General features: G+C 41.5%; 1 long non-coding RNA gene across 1 annotated transcript; it reads right to left on the bottom strand.

Moving 5' to 3' along the window:
- Positions 1 to 7,506: 7,506 nt before the first annotated feature.
- On the bottom strand, positions 7,507 to 8,590 carry LOC111858503 (uncharacterized). The gene is made up of 3 exons (XR_002841597.2): positions 8,530 to 8,590; positions 8,232 to 8,287; positions 7,507 to 7,897 (listed from the first exon to the last, which is right to left on the bottom strand). It is a non-coding gene; the product is annotated as an uncharacterized lncRNA (long non-coding RNA).
- Positions 8,591 to 9,326: the final 736 nt, after the last annotated feature.

The following is a 9,326-nucleotide window of genomic DNA, read 5'->3' as shown; positions in this document are numbered from 1 at the left end:
GTGCCACTAGAAGCTGAATATGAATTTTGTATATTTGAATCTGCAGTTATCCGCATTACAAAACTGAATCTGAATTCAATAGTTTGAATCTGAATTCCAGTAACTCGAAATAGCATTTATCCTACCTCGAAAATTTCAGTTCGCAAATTCAATTTCAATTTAGTGTGACACACATCCGGATCCTTGAGAAAAAGTAATCGACCGCAGATTCACAACGCAACTCATTTCCACGTTACAACAGTTCTGCAGGTCGGGGTAAAGAGGAGGCGTGCCGGGATATCAGAAAAACAAATGCTGGATTCGCAGGTTTGTCATTACCTTATGATACATATGAGAATAAGCTTTACATACATGAGCGATACATGAGCGATCACATAAACTTTAACCATACGTCTGGTTAGTATATGGTAGTATATGTGGTTACCCTTTGGCTCACTTCAGGGTCTTCCGGACCCAGTCGAAGCTTTCAAACATGGTGGCATCTTTTGCCACTACTTTCAGTTTCAGCTTCAACTTCTCTTTCTTTGCATTACATCACACATAAGGGATGACTTTTTGCAGTAAAGACGACATTTTTTATATTCGCGAATTGAAAAAAAAAAATAAAAATAAAAAATTAATAAAACTATTGCAACTGGGTCTGCCAGACCCATATGTTCTACGTGGTGCAGTGTGAAATTGAAGTGGACACAAGGTATGAACTATTTCTGGCACTTCTAGTTTATGTTAATATGGTAGACTAACGCAAAACTAGCTAGGGATATGAATTTTACTTCTAGTTTAGTTTAAGTTATGGCTTGCCTGTTCATCTCGTGGCTTTCCAGCAGTGTTTATGCGAAACATTTTTTTAAATATTCATTTCGCCGAAATGAGGCGGAAATAAGTATTAATTTTATAGGAGTATGTAATATTATTTAGAACTTCATAATGCATAGAGAATGTAAATATGACCAATAAATATTATAATTAAATGTATTAATGGTTTATTATTAATATTAAAATAAGAAATCTTTATTTTTAAATGTATTTTATTATATAATAATTACTGTTACTGTCTATCATTGTCTAAATGTATTTTTACTGTCTAAATACAGCGGGGAAAATAAGTATTGAACGTGTCAACATTTTTCTCAGTAAATATATTTATAAAGGATCTATTGACATGGAATTTACACCAGACGTCAGTAACAACCCAAGTAATCCACACATACAAAGAAATCAAAACCAATAAGTACGAAGTGCGCACTATGAAGTGCGCACTGGAAAGGGCATACTCAGTCCTTTACAGTTGTGTGCACAATAATACGAAAGTGCGCACTACGAAGTTGTGTGGACTCGATATGGCATACTCAGTAGAGTTACAGTTGGATTAGAGTGCGCACTACGAAGTACACTATGAGGGACTGAGTATGCCCTATCGAGTGCACACAACTGGATAGGACTGAGTATGCCCTTTACAATGCGCACTTCGTAGTGTACACTTCGTAGTGTGCACGTTGTAGTGCACACTTTGTAGTGTGCACTTCATAGTGTACACTTCGTAGTGTGCACTTCGTAGTGCGCACATCGTAGTATGCCCTTTCCAGTGTGCACTTCATAGTGTACACTTCGTAGTGTGCACTTCGTAGTGTGCACTTCGTAGTGCGCATGTCGTAGTGTGTGCACTCGATAGGGCATACTCAGTAAGGTTACAGTTGGATTACAGTTACCATTAGATTTAGGCTTAGCATGTTTACATAAGCACTGAAGGTGTGATTAGGATTATAGTTATAGCTTATGTTAGAGATAGAATAAGGGCTAGGGTTACTGCTATGGTGGTCATAGTCTTACGGCTATGATTAAGGTTGTCATAGGGTTTTGAGATTTGAGATATACAGTAACATATAGTGTAACATTCAACATTGCTGCATCCACATCCATCCATCCATCCATTTTCTCCCGCTTATCCGAGGTCGGGTCGTGGGGGCAGCAGTCTCAGCAGGGAAACCCAGACTTCCCTCTCCCCGGCCACTTCATCCAGCTCCTCTGGGGGGATCCCGAGGCGTTCCCAGGCCAGCTGAGAGACATAGTCCCTCCAGCGTGTCCTGGGTCTTCCCCGGGGCCTCCTCCCAGTGGGACATGCCCGGAACACCTCACCAGGGAGGCGCCCAGGAGGCATCCTAATCAGATGCCCGAGCCACCTCATCTGACTCCTCTCAATGCAGAGGAGCAGCGGCTCTACTCTGAGTCCCTCCCGAATGACCGAGCTCCTCACCCTATCTCTAAGGGAGAGCCCAGCCACCCTGCGGAGGAAACTCATTTCGGCCGCTTGCACTCGCGATCTCGTTCTTTCGGTCACTACCCACAGCTCGTGACCATAGGTGAGGGTAGGAACGTAGATCGACTGGTAAATCGAGAGCTTCGCCTTTTGGCTCAGCTCCTTCTTCACCATGACTGACCGATGCAGCGCCCGCATCACTGCGGACGCCGCACCGATCCGCCTGTCGACCTCCCGCTCCATCGTCCCCCCACTCGTGAACAAGACCCCGAGATACTTAAACTCCTCCACTTGGGGAAGGATCCCATCCCCGACCCGGAGAGAGCATTCTACCCTTTTCCGGCTGAGGACCATGGTCTCGGATTTGGAGGTGCTGATTCTCATCCCAGCCGCTTCACACTCGGCTGCGAACTGTCCCAGCGAGAGCCGAAGGTCACGGTCTGATGAAGCCAACAGGACCACATCATCTGCAAAAAGCAGAGACCTAATCCTGAGGTCACCAATCCGGACACCCTCAACGCCCTGGCTGCGCCTAGAAATTCTGTCCATAAAAGTTATGAACAGAATCGGTGACAAAGGACAGCCCTGACGGAGTCCAACCCTCACCGGAAACAAGTCCGACTTATTGCCGCTCATGCGGACCAGACTCTGGCACCGGTCATACAGGGACCGAACAGCCCTTAAAAGGAAGACCGGCACCCCATACTCCCGGAGCACCCCCCACAGGACTGCCCGAGGGACACGGTCGAATGCCTTCTCCAAGTCCACAAAACACATATAGACTGGTTGGGCAAACTCCCATGAACCCTCCAGAACCCTGCGGAGAGTATAGAGCTGGTCCACTGTTCCACGGCCGGGGCGAAAACCACACTGCTCCTCCTGAATCCGAGGTTCGACAATCCGGCGGACCCTCCTCTCCAGAACCCCCGAATAGACCTTACCAGGGAGGCTGAGGAGTGTGATCCCCCTATAGTTGGAGCACACCCTCTGGTCCCCCTTCTTGAAGAGGGGGACCACCACCCCGGTCTGCCAGTCCAGAGGCACTGCCCCCGATGTCCACGCGATGCTGCAGATGCGTGTCAACCAAGACAGCCCTACAGCATCCAGAGCCTTCAGGAACTCTGGGCGGATCTCATCCACCCCCGGGGCTCGGCCACCGAGGAGCTTTTTAACCACCTCAGCGACCTCCGCCCCCGAGATAGGGGAGTCCACACCCAAGTCCCCATACTCTGCTTCCAGTGAATTGCTAATTTTGTGATACTGCTGCTGCATTCTCTATATTCTACCCACTGCTCCACTTCATGCTGGTGCTTTGTTCTGCCACATATCATTTAACTACCTCATGTCACTCTGGTGGACCACAGTCATTTCATTAAATGATTAAAAAAATTATACTTGAATATAATAAAGGAACAGTATAGCAACATGTACTCTACGGGCAAGAAACATTCAGCATACAACACAATGTTTTAAGCAGCAGGCAGGCATTCTTTAACAACAGGACTTGTTCACCATGTCATATTAGCCAAACAGTCTTTAGTCCTGACAAACTGCAACTACATTTTTCCATGAGATGTTTCTACGAAATGGTCATATTTAAAATGCCTTCAGAAATTCATCACACACTGTCTGATATTACATTACAGTTCATAAAAATGCCTGGGGTGAACCTAAAACAAAGGAAGATGACACTTCACGATTCTAATACACGTATCACTTAATTTCAGAGTACCGCAATTCACTACATAGCTTCTACTGCAAGAATCCTACACCAACATGCCAATTAAAATCAGGCTCAGCCGACTGTTCTAGCTGCAGAAAAAAAAATACAATTGTGACCAATTTAAATTCGGCCTCAGTGTCTGCCTTTTAAAATGCAACACTTTATTCCCAATATATATGTCTAAATACAAATAGATTTCAAAATGTGTCGATTTGTTGAGCAACACATGATCTGTCTATACATACCGGTGACTGGTTTGTTCCGCTGATATAATCATGTTACCTTGTTAGCTTTAACATGTGGTGACATTTCAGTGCCATTGTTTTAAAATACTCTGAATGGTGACTACAGTTAATCAGAACAAATGTAAGGTGATTAGAGGCTACTTGAAATGAATAAAATTAACAATGTTAAAACCGAATCAGCCGAAAAACCGAATGTTTTACGTTAAAGAAAGCATCCATGTTTGTAGCTATAATTAAAGACGTTGGCATAGGCGCATGTAGTTTACTGTCCCCACGACTGTATGCTTCTCCATCACCTATCAAACACTAGGCCGACTGTGCTTAGGCAACCGCACACAACATGCAAACCAGAAAAATATGCACATGCTTCTGGGGGAAACGTTTTCACATTGCGTTTGATTTCGTTATAATGTGTCATTATAGGGAATTATCCAGCTGCCTTTCATTTAACATGCTTAACTTTCGGCCTATGTTAGCTTTCTGTTCCTGTCTCTTATGTTAGACGGGTCGGTGCCGACCCGTGTCTTACATCAGCCATAAGATACCCTCAAAACAATTATTTATCATCCAATTTGTTTCTTACCTCTTGGTTACCTTGTTAGGCTTCCTTATCCATGAAAAGATTGGTTTTAATATTTTTGGTGTGGCTTTCTGGACCTTTCTTTTGACAGCATTCCTCTCGTTTTCAATTAAAAAAATAATGGTAAAATAAACCTTGAGTGAATTATATACATAAACTGAACTGGTCTTATCTTACCTTACATGTGTGGGGATGCCTTACCTTGATTTTGTTTTAATTTAATAGAGATTCCTGACAAAGTCAAAAAGCTTTGATGCAGTATATATTTAGAAAAAAGGGTTCTTGGGGGGTGCTATATAGAACTATAGGGGTTCTAACCAGAGTAAATAGAACCATTGCCTTCAAAAAGGTGCTATTTCTTTTAATTGAACCCTCTATAATGGTTCTATATAGAACCTTTGAGGGTGTCATATATGTACCAAGCTATAGAACCCTTAACGGTTCAATATGGAGCCTTTTGTTTTAAGAGTGTGCATAAGTATATGTGCTGCTTTTATGCATTTTTAAATTTAAAAACAGGTCGGTGCCGACCCTAACAGCATAGGAAGGTTAATAATGTCTCTGAGGACAGTAGGAAACAGGGGTCTTTGACCCTCGCTTCACTAGACGCTGCGGGTGGCGAGTCGTGTTGAGCGAGGTAGTTTTGATAAACCGCATCATCAGCTTTCACAGACACACGGCCAAACTGCTGTGCAGGTGAGGGGGGGGGGGTTCAGCTTTCACAGACACACGGCCAAACTGCTGCTGTTAAGCGTTTATTGGAGGATAGCGTCAGACCCACCTCCTCCTCCTCCTCCTCCTCTCATTCTTAGTTCCAACTTTCTCATTTTCACACAGTTTCTTTCAGACTTGTGCGACACAGGGATAAGCTCCAACATCGCTCTCACAATCTCCGAGTCCTTTGCACAATGTCCAAAGTCCTTATCCGCAACATTTACACGCTCCGGACCGACCGGAACCTTCCCACAGTACCGCTCCACAGGCAGACCCAGCGTACGCTCACGCTCCGTCAGGTAACCGACCCGCTCAGCACCATCAACCATCACCGTCAACCTCATGGCACGGGGCTGTTCCGACAAACCCCACTCATAACGCCACTCATACGCACACAATTCACTGATGAAACTTCCTTTCACTCTCCTCAAAATAAAATAATAATAATAAAAATAATTAAATAATAATAATTTAAAATTTATAAAATAAATAATTAAAATAATAATAAAAAAAATAATAAATAATTTGTAAAAATAATAAATAATTTAATAATAATAAAAAATAAATAACAACGTCACTAGTCGTGACGTCACCTGGCTCCACCCCAACCCCGCCCCCCCAGTGAACTCTTGACCCGTAACCTTTTGACCTTTAGGTCATAAATCTTTTTGAAAGAAGCGGCATTATCCATCTCTCTGCCAGGTCATCCAACGCCTGCATCAAGCCTTCTGGATCTTTATGGATGAAAGGATTACATAAACATACTTATAACTCATAACCTTTTCCATTGCGTGATAATTATATTATGCAACCACAGGAAGCTGTCATCCTATATAGTATTTCGCCAGCTAAATACTGTCTATAAATAGGTAAACTACAATGGAAAGCCATTTGAAAAACAAGCAGTATCTTTCATAATGAATAACCAGTCTTGTGTGACAATTTATGAACATGAACATGGTTTTGGTTATAAACAATGCTTTGACAAAGCTATTATTGAACATGTTGTTACATAATTCTCATGAACAGATGAGTATATTGTGTCATTTGTAGAATGAGCTAAGGTTCGTGGAAAGAAATACAGTCACAATAATAAAGATGTTTCTGTTATGCTGTTTCTCTTAGACTCTTTTCTAAACTTAAAGAAAAAAGTCTAATAATGTAAATGCAAACGTTGCCTGATATCCAAGCCTGTAACAACTTCCAAATTTTCCAAACAAGTTTAACAGAAATTATCCCACACTTCTGAGTTTGATTTTGAGATTAACTGCTGAGGTACCTTGTGTACAGTACCATGTGTACAGCTGTGAAAATGAGGTAAATCCTTCTGGCCGGTGTGTCCTGCATAAAGGCCGGTCAGCCAAGGCCCGGGGGGGGGAGGGGGGGCTCAGATAAAGCTTGTCTTAGCAGCTTGTGATGAGCCCATCTGTACATCCCATGCTGGCCAAATTAACTTACAGTGTTGTAAACACCTGCTGTCGACTAGCAGGGTGATAGACTCAAGATCTCTCCTGTTTAATTCATAGGACCTTGTCAAGGACTGTTGAATGTCACAAATGTGTTATCGCTAGGATGTCCTGATCCACTTTTTTGGTACCCTGATCTGATCCATTCGATATTTATACAGTATCTGCTTAAGTCCCGATCCAATCTTTTAATAAATATTTAAATATACATAAACATAAAAAATAATAATACATAAACTTGTGATATCGCAGTATTCTTCCTTATGATGTAAACAATTACCTATTAGATTTGTTGTATTAAACAACGGTCTGTTACTGCTCACACTCAAAAAGATGGCATCCGAAACATTGCATGTAGCTTTGAGTTTCTAATTTCAAGAATTTCCACACATCTACATCTTGATCTTGATAGTTTGTAACATGTGATGGAACCTTGAATTGGGGTAGCTGATACCGATCAATAAAAAATGCCTGGATCAGCCCTGATTGTGATCTTTAATATCAGCTTGGGAAACCATTGTTTACTGCAATATAAGCTTTAAATATTTTTGGAATATATTATACCTTTTAAACAAAATGCTATTGATGCATATCTTGAGTACCTGAAAGAGTTTGATGGCAGTAAGCAAGGCATTTACGCTGAACAGCAAAAATATCCAGCTGGTACTAGTGTATAATTTGTAAAATACTTTATACAAGTGTGCGTTCAGCAGCAGCAACAACACTAACAATAAGGTCATGCAGTGAGTGGACAGATCTGCAGCTTGCCAGGTCTGTTTATGACATCACAGTGCCCAAGGCCATAGAGCTCCATTGTCTTCAGGAAAAACACAGTGGATGGGAGTTTGCTCTCCCAGATGGGCAGGGAAGCCTCACTAGGCAGCTGAGCTGGGTGGAGACGAAAGCATTTCCCTGGGAGAAGGAAAACTTCAGATTCATATTCCACTAATTGGGGTTATTTCTGCTGCTATGACCAAGATAACCTGCTGCAGTGTCTGAAGCAGCCTTTAATTAGTGTTTACTTTGCTAGGAATAGGGACAAAATTAGCTGCAGCGTACACCATTAGTATTTGTAATTACAGAAAATGAGGTTCTACTTAACCATCACAGTCTGAAATATGTACTTAATTTTCATTGCTAATTCATATTTTTTTTAATTGAAATGGATTCCGTGAAGCCTAATTTATACCCACTAAAAACTCAACATGGCTGATGTTTTGTTAGGGCCAGTGTAGATTTCTCTTACCCATTTCGCATCGGTTTCTTCACAATCGAGCTTGCCTTGACCTTGGGGTTATACACCTGACAGCAAACGGTAAATAACAATCTGTCATGCACAGTCAGTACTATAAAGGACTTCTTATCAAGTTATATGATTTAGAAACAAAAGCTTATTCATACAAACTAGAGACATTCCTCTTTGTGTTTTTGACTTGAAATTAAATATACATGACTGACCTCTTAATTCATCACACATCACAGTTCTTATCAGTTAAGACCTATAACACCGTAATTTTGATACATGATTGAATTTTAAACCCAACTGCATGAAGCATCTTCACTTAAAAGTTTCCTCTGAACTCCAGTGTCAATGACCAACTTAATGGTGTCAACTGGCCAAAACATGTCCTCAGTTTGACCTGTGGTGAGGAAGACTCTCCTGTTCTTGATCTGCTCGTCTGGAGAGACAGGCCAATCCCCGGCCTGCTCAGGACATACGCCCAATGGAACCAGGTTGCCCAAACACATGCTTGGCCCGGCGGTCTCTTGGCAAAGAATCCTAAGAGCGTTTTTATACCTCCTGGGACGGCACAAAAAACAACAGGTGGTAGTGTGTCCTCTATTACACTTCCACTTCTCCATTATCTTTAATGCACATTTTAGTCCTCCACTAAAATTACCCACCATATAATTATATAGTGTGTGCAATTTACAGCACTTAAAGAATTCATAAAGTTTTTAAGATGTGACATACTACACTGTACTGATAGGTCTAACTTACTCACATTCTGCATAGAACTCATAAAACAAAAACTAGAATCTGTTTATTATTGTTTATCTATTTATTTACATTTATTTACTACACATTCCTGTTCATTCAGTTCCATGTCCATTTGCACAATCTTTCAATCAAGTGTTTGAAAAATTATTTGTCTTCTGTCCATGTCATATTCTCTTGTTTCTATGTCTCACATTTCTTATTTTCTATTTTGCACTATGTGTAACAAGATCAATACTTCATCTAATTGCATGACCTATGCATCAAATACCTTAAGATGGCAATAAACATTGACTTGACTTAGATTAAATTATACAGTCACTGAAATAGTAACAGAATTGG

The sequence above is a fragment of the Paramormyrops kingsleyae genome, chromosome 3 (genome assembly GCF_048594095.1).
Source record: "Paramormyrops kingsleyae isolate MSU_618 chromosome 3, PKINGS_0.4, whole genome shotgun sequence".
Classification (NCBI taxonomy): Eukaryota; Metazoa; Chordata; class Actinopteri; order Osteoglossiformes; family Mormyridae; genus Paramormyrops; species Paramormyrops kingsleyae.
Note: the sequence above shows the minus strand (reverse complement) of the source record. Positions and strands in the feature narration are given on the sequence as shown.